The sequence below is a fragment of the Sorex araneus genome, chromosome 6 (assembly GCF_027595985.1).
Source record: "Sorex araneus isolate mSorAra2 chromosome 6, mSorAra2.pri, whole genome shotgun sequence".
Lineage (NCBI taxonomy): Eukaryota > Metazoa > Chordata > Mammalia > Eulipotyphla > Soricidae > Sorex > Sorex araneus.
The window spans coordinates 35,045,692-35,055,774 of record NC_073307.1 but is presented as its reverse complement, the minus strand read 5'-3'; positions in this window follow the sequence as shown (position 1 = coordinate 35,055,774).

Sequence of the window (10,083 nt, the reverse complement as noted above, 5' to 3'; positions counted from 1 at the left end):
CCCCCTCCCCGTGCCACCTCCACAGCCACCCCAGACGGTCAGTGGCTGCCTGTCACAAGAGGGCGGGAATGCCGTGGGATACAGGACGGGTGCTGACAGGAGCTGGCCACAGGTGACTGTGGTCGGGGACCCCTCCATTGCCACTGGCAGGGGGATTTCCCTGTTGAGTCAGTTTAATGGGCGGGGATCTGGCCACCATGAGTAACAGGAGTGGAGGGAGGGGGCAGGAGGTGAAATGAACAGCCTGGACAGTGTGGGCCCATCTGAAGGATCACTGGGCACCGTTGCTCATTCCCTTCCTTGGAAATAGTGAACCAAACTGTGAACGCCCCATAACCTCTCTGCACCCGAAGCTGCTGGTGGCTTTCGTGGCACCTGGCCATCAGTGTCCCCTGCAGCTGCAGTAGGCTTAGCCCAAAGAAGATGAAGGCTGGAGTTGACCGCACAGCTGCTCCCACACCACCCCCGACCCTCCCGTGGCCTGCCAAGCCCTCTCTACACTTGAGAAGCTTTATGAAGGCCCCTCAAGCCGGGGCTGCCCTGACCACAGCACTTTCAGGCTGCAGAGAAAGAGACGGTCCAGTGCGTGCTTTGCCCCAGCGGGGGAGGGACTCCTGAGCACAGAGCGGGGAGTAACTCCAGAATGCTGCCGCGACCCCCGAATCCAGCCCCAAATCACAACTGCAATGTCAGACAGAACCAGCAGCTGGAACGGCCAGGGCTGGAGGCCGGAGTCAGGGGAGGGGGAGGAGAAGCAAGGAAGGGTGAGGGGGCGTTTGTGCTGCCAAGATCATAACTTGCTCCCTCGGGCCTTGTGCCCATGAGAATCCCGGGCCCTCCATTAACCGGCCTATTGCTCAGGTGTTAGTGTGAACAACGTTCTCTTCTTTACAACGTCTCAGCACCTACAAGGAGGGGCTGAGCCCCAACTTGTCTGGGGGACCACATGGTTCCCCCAGGATGGACCCCGAGCACTGAGCTGGAGTAGCTCCTGAGCACTGTCTGCTGTACAACTCTCCCCCCGCCCCCCAAAAGAAACCCCAACCTGTGCCAAGGGTGTGCGGACCAGAGAAGCCCCAAAGGCAAAGGCCACCTTCCCACTCCCAGCACAAAGCCTGAGCAGGTGAGCAGTGCCACCCACGGGGTCAAGGTCACCCAGGCCCCCACTACCAAGCCCCTCGCCTCACCCAGGCACAGACAGAGGGAGTTCTGAGAGCCTCTCCTGGAGGGGCTTCCACCCTGCCCCGCCCCCGCTACCTTTTGATGCCCATCCACGTACCGGTCACTGCTGGGCTCCCTGCTGTCCTGCAGGCCCCCCAGGCACAGCCCTGCCACGAGGTGGTGCCTCCTGAGCTAGCAGCCACGTGTGGGCTGCCCCTCTGTGGCCCCCAGCTCGGGGGCACCATCTACGGAGGGGCACCTCACCTACCAGAATCCAGGGGCGGGGGAGGGGGAGAGGCACAGGTGGTTCCCACCTCTGGACACACCTGCCACCCAGTTTGGGGGTCAGTGGTGCCCCCGGGAGTCCTGTGGTACTGGAGTGTGGAGCCCGGTTTCCCTCACACAGAGCGCACGCTCTGGTCCGTGCGACTCTTCCTGCGGCCATGTCGGCTCCAGCCACTTTAGGACCCAACTCACAACGTCACTGGGTCCGAGTCGGAGGGATGCTCCACGGTCACCCCGCGCCAGCCGTGCCAAGCAGCTGCGAGGAAACCGACCCTCAGTACTGAGGGTCGGGGCTGGGCCTTGAGAGGCTCTGCCCGGCAGCTGGAAGGTTGTGAGCTTCGCTGACCAGCGTCAGCAGAGAGAGCGTGTCCGGTCTCTGCATCCGCTCGAGCCACCACCTCTGCCCGTGGTGGGCAGGTGGGCCGGGCACTTCCAGCAGACGCACGGAGGCCAGAGCCCCTCTGTAGGCCTGGTGGGCAGTGTGGCTGGTGCTCCAACGCCCGTGCATCGCGCCGGCCCTGGAAAGGCACTTGGGAAATGTGCCCTGGATGACTTCTGCCTCCCACCCCTTGCCCCCCTCTTTGAACTTCATTTACTGTCCGGGCGTATTCCCGACTGTGCTCGGGAGTGGTGGTGGTCGGGAGACCACACGTGGTGCCGGAGATGGAACAGGGCCGGCCGCGTGCAGGGCAAGTGCCCTCCGCCTGTACCATCTCTCCAGACCTTCTTTTTCCCTTCATGATCTTTCTGTGTCAGAAGCCAGTCCCATGCCAGATGGTGCAGGTCACTAGAACTGCCAGGTTCGGGGAGGGGTGTGGTGTTGTGTCCTCAACAAATCAGGCTGGCATTTGTCACTCTCCCCTGGAAAACGCGCTTCCCCGTGCCACCTGGAACTCTGAGAGGAAGCAAGAGGGACAGGAGGGCAACAGGGACGTGTTGCCCCAAACACCCCAGCCACCAGCAACCGCTCCTCTCCTTCCCTTCCTGCCTGGGTTCTCCATCAGGCCCTTCCTCAAGCCAGAGCCCCTGAAGCCCCAGCAGGGCCCCCTGCCCCGCTCCCCTCTTCTTCAGGATCTGCCCCTCTGGTTCCAACCATGGTGAGCCTTGGATTACAAAACCTGTCACGGAGAGAGCAGTTGGGGTAAGAACAAAGACTGGACTAGAGAGAGGTGACCAGACGGGCACGGGAGGTGCTGGGTGCATTCATGGTGTGCATCAACCTCACTGAGAGTCAACAATATCACTGTGACCATCTTACCAGAACCAGTTAAAAGGAAAAAGCTCCGCAAAATCAGTGCCCATGGGCTGGTGCATTTTCAGAGTTCTGTGGGCTGCTCAGACTGTGGCCAGGCCCTGGCTGGCCCGTGCTCATCTCATTCCACATGGAGAAACAAGAAGGAGCAGCTGGGACAAAATTCATTCCCCAGCCACCCAGGAACTGCACCTCGCAATGTGAGCTCACCGTCCTGCTTGGCATGCGGATGCCTCAGCCTGTCCTAGTCCCCTTTCCGCGCTGGCCCACCCCTCCTATCGGAGACCTCTTTCTCTCCAGACTGTACCCTCCTCTGTGGGGAAAGGTCCTTCTTTATTTGAGGCCAGGAGCTCTGGGATAGGAGTTGGGAGGCAAAGAGGGAGGAGGAGAATATAAATTTATCTTCCCAGCAGCCGAGTCTTGCTTGGCTGTCAGGACAGAGGAAACGGCCTGAGAACCATCCTCAGGATCCCTTTGATGTTGAGCCCTTCCCAGTAACACCAGTGCCCCATCACCAGCATCTCGACTGTCACTACTATGGAGCTCCGAGTCCTGCTTGGGTACCAACAACTACCATGGTACCAACAGCCTGCCTCCCACCACATCCTGTGCACGACGAACCTCTCTGGAGGAACTAAGAGGAAAGCCTGCAGTTTCACCTGCGCTCCAGGCTTCACGGACAGGCTCTTCCCAAGTCCCGCACCAGCCCTCTCTCCCTTCTTCCCTAACAGAACACTGGTTCTTGGCCATCATCCACCTCTCCCACGCATGACCCAGAGGAAGTCGCGGGCAGCCGCATCCTCTTTTCCGGGACCCTGTAGGAGTGAACATGGGACCTGCTAATGACTTTGCTTGGCTCCACAGTGCACACACTTCTACCATTAACTACCAACCTGCACAGATCCTGGGAAACTTGGGACGTTCTTTGGAGAGTGGAGGGGAGGTGGGACCACCCGCTTCCCACCTTAAAGACTGTGGGGATGGGCAAGGGGCAGGGCACCTTGAGACACCACCTCTTGCACCTTTACTAGGAGGAATTTTCCAGCCCATTAATTGATGCTGCTGCTAGCATATATCGCCTGGAACAGAGTCCTCAGAGGCCAAGAAAAATCCAGGCCATGCACAAGGAGAGGTTTCTGCCACATAAAACTGAGAGAAGCCACTCACATACAAGGTTGGAGAGACTGAAATGTGGATTAAAAATCTGCAAGTAAAAATTTTCATTGGTTTCCCCTCCCACCCTCCCCTTTAAATTTCATTCCTCTCGGTTTTGGGTTTCTGTATTTTAGTATTTTAGTAACTAAGTCCAGAGAGATATACTAAATACAGAGAGAAATACTAAAATACAGAAACCCAAAACCGAGAGGCCGCTAAGTGTGGTCACTCGACCTCATACCTCTTCATCCTCAGCAATGGAAAACAAATTATCTAATGCTTCCTTTTCAGCAGGTCTGACTTTAGGGGAGAGACTCTCCAAACAATAATAGTGAGTTTTGTTGAAATATTGTATGCAATCAAAGTGAAAGTAAAGTGAAATTTATTAGTTACACAGGCGGGGGGGCTAAGGGTGGGGGGGCTAGGGGCGTGGGGGGGTTAGGGGCGTGGGGGGTTAGGGGTGTGGGGGTGCGGGGTGGAGCTATACTGGGATTCTTGGTGGTGGAATATGTGCACTGGTGAAGGGATGGGTATTCGAGCATTGTATAACTGAGATTTAAACCTGAAAACTGTAACTTTCCACATGGTGACTCAATAAAAAAATTTTAAAAAATAAATAAATTTCATTCCTCTCTGCCCGTTTTAAAACACACAACCTGCCCTCAAAAAGGATCTGTTTCTGGGAAATGAGTTCCAGGGTGGACAAAGACATCTCCCACTTCTCATCTTCCCGGGAGTCCTCTGAACCAGGAGCCAGGACAGAGACTGTAGTTAATGAAAAGCTCAAAGGGGAGCACTGGGGTCTGAAGTCCGGAAGGGCTCAGCTGAGCACTTCCTCCAAATCAAAGCATCAGTCCAGGGACGACTCTTCTTTCTCAAGTTTTCTGAGCAAAGGAACAAGTGTTGCTTTACCATGCTGAAGTTAAATCAAGTTGGCATCTTCAAGCACTGTGGGGGGGGGGGGGTGTCGGGTACCATACCAAGTCTCCTGGCTGGAACACAGCATGGGTTGATACCAGGGAAAGATGCCGAGATTCGGGGCCCCAGGAGTGAAGGCGTTTGAAGGGGTGCCCAACGTTTTCACATTGTAAGGCCACTGGCAAAACCAGGCAGGAGAGCTGCTCGAGAAGGCTGGGCACATCTCACTTTCACTCAACAGCTTTTGGGAATGAATGTTGTCCCAGCTGTCCCTTCTTGCTGCTCCATGTGGAGTGAGATGAGCACATGCCAGCCAGTGCCTGGCCACAGTCTGAGCAGCCCACAGAAACTCTGAAAATGCACCTGCCCGTGGGCACTGAGTTTTGCGTGCCTCGCAGTCCTGGAGTGGAGAGCCTGCTCTGTTTTGGGGCCGCCTGTCTTTTTCAAATGCCAGTGTTGAGGGGGAAAGGTCCCTGAAGTGCACGTGCATCTGAGAAACTCCGAGTTGAGGAACTGAGTGAATAAAGTGAATCGAGTGCTACTCACTAGGAGAAGGAAACCTGGCTTCAGTCTTAGGGAATTTGCTCCGTTTGCCCAGGAATTTCTACTTGAAAACTGTCACTGGGGGCTGAGGGTGGGGTGGAGAATATCTTAGATAGTGGCCGGAGGCTCTGGGACAGCAGGAAGCGGGGCCACAAGCGCTACACCCAGTGGTGGCCGTGAGGCCATGCAATGTTAGGGATGCCTCTGGGGTGCTGCACTTGCCCAACACGTGCTCCCTTTGTCACCTTTCCAGTCCCTAACCCGTAGGGACTGTGTTTGGTTTGGGGTCAAGCTCCAGGAAGCTACTCCCAGCAAGGGGCCACTCTTGGGTCGGCCCTATGGTGCTCTAGGGACCACCCAGAGCTGGCATCCCGCCTGCCACCTGCCACCTGCCAAGCATGTGCTTCAGCCTCCGAGTCATCACCCTGGCCCCTCACTGCGTTTCCAAATCCTGTGTCGCTAACAGACGTGCCAGGAGCTGAATTCTAACTCGCAGTCATAGGTTTATGATGGAGCTCGTTTTCAGCTTATAAAAACCACTGTTAAAATCTGATCATCTTTTCTTATAAGACGCTGAGAAAGCTAATCCGTTGTGTCATCATCCACGTTGGCCAAAGAAGCATAACCTCTTAGAATTGTATGACATTCCTAAGAGACACTCAAGAGTTTTGATGTCTTCTAGACCAGGGAAGAATGAGCCAGCATTCTGTCGAGGCGACACTGAGGGGCAAGGGAGAGGAAAAATTCATGCAAGGGGGTTGAAGAAATCGGGCCGGGGTTAAGGTGCTTGGCTGGGAGGAGCCAACCCTGATTCCATCCCCAGCGCCATAGGGAGCAGCCAGTGAGCACTTGCTGGGTGCAGTAAATAAATAAAATGTGACCAGTGGCTCTAACAAGTTCGGGGACATGAGGGTGGCGACAAGTTGCCATCTGACAGGCAGAGGCCAACTAAATATTCTCCCATGCACAGGACATCTCCTCCCCCGCCCCCAGAGCTTTCTGCTCCCAAATGTCAGTGGGCGGAGACTGTGAAGCCTGCTTTCAAGAGTGAATTTGTTAAGAAAAATGAGAAAGAATGCATGACAGAAGCGCTGTTTGGTTCTCACTCCCAAAGTGTATGTAAAGGCCAAGACGTTGGTGACCTGCACGCCACAGGAAGCGGGGAATGGACCACGGTGGTCAGCAGCAAAAACGCTAACAAATGGCTTTGCTGTCTGGTCTCTTTCGCAGAGCCGGGGAGGGAATGAAAGGCCCAGTAATTATCATTTAAACTGCTGTTTTATCCCATATCAATCAGAGCGATGCATGCCGCTTACTCAAGGTCACAGCCAGCGGGAATCTCTGAGGCCAGCCTGGGAGAGTTAATGACCAGGGCTGCACATTAATGCCAAGCGTCTACGGAAGAACCATCAGAGATTCTAATCTAGCAACAAATGGTTCTAGCTGGAGCCTATAACCTTGTTTTTAATATTCTCCACTCAAGGGGACCACAGCTGTAAACAACTCTTCCCTCTCCTTTCTCCAGAAAGTTAATTTGCACCACATCAGCTCTGCGGGCTTTTTTGCATACATTCTGGAAAGGTGATAGGAGCAGGCGTGGAATGAATAATGTTTCGTAAAATCAATAAACCCTATTATTAGTCACTAAGGGGACTGTTTTATGTCCATAAAAGTAAAACAATTAGAACCGTATTAATGGCAGATTCATCATAGTAATATAATGGAGCCAAGTATGCTTGTCTTTTGGGAATCTTTAATTTACCATTCAGTACCGACTATGTACTCAGCTAGAGAAATGGCACACATAATATAAACAAGCTCTGGCCTTTGGCAATTCATGTTGTCATCAGCGAAGACAACACTAACAGTAAGGGGGAAGGAACAAAACTTCATTTAGTGATTAATGTAAACCAGTCATGAATAATGTTCCAGTAAATGCCTAGGGGGAAAAACTATTCAAATTGTGTTCTGCTTTTGGCCATGTTTCTCTCTGTTATTTATCAGCATTCCTGTTTATTACAGAAGCAGAGCTACACGGCAGCCGATGGCCCTCAACACAGCTGATCCCGGCACCTCTCTACCTTTTCAAGCGAAATGAAAAGCACGAATGTAAGAGAATGAAATTCATATTCATTTTGTCATCTTGCAGTTGGAAGGCAAGAAGGACTTTCTCTGCCTTTTCAGAACAGGCATTTCTAAACGCGGGGGATCATCACCAGGCACCCTCCGTGTCACCTGGCTGGCCATGGACAGGAACAGGATCATTCGACTGGGGAAGATGTAAGTTGATCTCAGATCTGGGTCTCAACGGCTGACTTATTTGGGCATCACTAATTATTAGGGAGATGCAAATCACATCACAATCGAGTATGACCTCATGCCACACTAACATCAAAAGGAAACAAGAGAGGCTGGAGCGATAGTGCAGCGGGTAGGGCGTTTGCCTTGCACATGGCTGACCTGGATTCCATTCCCAGCACCCCATATGGTCCCCTGAGCACTGCCAGGAGTAATTCCTGAGTGCAGAGCCAGAAGTAACCCCTGTGCATCACCCAATATGACCCCAAAAAGCAAAAAAAGAAAAAAGAAAAAAAAAGGAGACAAGATAAGCGGTGGGAGTGTAAACGGGCACAGGGATCCTGGGAGACAATATGAATATTCTTGGTGGCCATGCAATAACACTATACACTAAAACAAAGAAGATCTACTAATTTTCAAAGCTAGCATGATTGATTGCAACCCTGTTAATGTGTGTGTGTGTGTGTGTGTGTGTGTGTGTGTGTGTGAGAGAGAGAGAGAGAGAGAGAGAGAGAGAGAGAGTATTCTTTAAAAAACAAAAAGTAGAACTGCCATATGACTCATCTTCGGTTCCACATCTAGATTAGTTCAAAGAATACGAAAACAATAACTTGAAAATATATGCGCACCTCTGCGTTCTCTGTGGGTGTGATAATCATCAAAAATATCAAAACAACCCGTATGCCCATCTATAGATGAATGGATCAAGATGTGGCGTGTGGTGGATATACAGAATGACTTGGCCATAATCAAGAATGAAATCTTGCCATTAGTGACAGCACATGTATTGGGTATAGATGGGAGCATGCAAAGAGTAATAAGCAGAAAAAAAAAATAAAACAAATGTCATGATTTCACTCCCCTTTGGAAGATAAAGAAGCAATGAAAACAAAAACAATTCTGATAAATCCTGTCACATTCTGACAGAATGATGGCAGCAACAGAGGGGAAGGACAGGAGGGTGGGTAATGGTTATTAACTGGGCACAGGAAGTCAACTCTATGGTGATGAGTGGAAAGTACTCTTGTTGATGAACACACTAGGGTTGCAGAATGAAGTGAACATGTACATTGAAAACTTGTGTTGTAAACCAATGTTGCCTCAAAAATCCACTAAAAAGAACTAACATAATTTGATATGTGCTAAAAATAGTGCATGAGATGTTTTTTTTTTGGGGGGGGGCAGGGAGAAGGCACACCCCACTGTGCTCAGAGTGCTTGAGGGGTCATGCAGTGTGAGGCTCAAACCTAGGCTTCCCTCATGCAAAACAAGTGCCCTGGCCCTTACAGCTGTTATCACTGTCATCCCATTGCTCATCGATTTCCTCGAGCGGGCACCAGTAACGTCTCCATTGTGAGACTTGTTGTTACTGTTTTTGGCATATCAAACACACCATGCTAGCTTGCTGGGCTCTGCCGTGAGGAGATACTCTCGGTAGCTTGCCAGGCTCTCCGAGAGGGACGGAGGAATGGAACCTGTTTGGCTGTGTGCAGAGCAAATGCCTACCTGCTATGCATTGCCTTATAGCTATCACTCTTAAAATATTTTTTCTTATGTGTTTGCTATTACCCATAAAATATATAATCCACAGTCTCATACCTGTAAGTATCCTAACAACTGAGTTACATTCCGTCTTGTGAAATAAACACAATTTGATTCTGAAAATATAAGATCAATAAAATTCCAAAGGAAAACAAGTTTAATTGGGGAAGGACATCCTCCAACTGAAATCTATTTAGCTACCAGACCTGAAAGACACACTATGAGGCAACGCAAGAAAGTGATTCTCCGGGGCTAGAGCGATAGCACAGCGGGTAGGGTGTTTGCCTTACATGCTGTCGACCTGGGTTCGATTCCCAGCATCCCATATGGTCCCCCGAGCACTGCCAAGAGTAATTCCTGAGTGCAGAGCCAGGAGTAAGCCCTGTGCATCGCCAGGTATGAACCCCCACCCCCCCCCGGCCAAAAAAAAAAAAGAAAGTGATTCTCCAACATAGAAGAAAAGTTTTATCGCAAAGATCTATTCATTTGGGGGGCTGGAACAATAGTACAGCAGATAGAGCATTCGCCTTGCACGTGGTCCACCTGGGTTCGATTTCTAGCATACCATGTGATCACTTTGAGCATCACCAGGAGGAATTCTCAAGTGCAGAGCAAGGCGTAACCCCTAAGCACTGTCAGGCATGAATTCCCTCTCCAATCTATTCATTTGTGAAGCAAAGGCTTCTAAGTACAAAAACTAGGCAAGTAACAAAAACCAAGGCAAAAAAAAAAAAATCCCCCAAACCAAAAAAAAAACCCTCAACCTTCTGTAAATCTCTCAACTTAAAAGAACTTTCTATAAATATTCAAAGGGTACAATGTGTGATTAGCTGTAATTGCTAGATTTCCCCTGCTTTCCAATGTAGTGCATTTCTAAAAGGAAACCTTTCCCCTCAATGGCAGAGGGCAAAAAGCAGCTACCATGAATG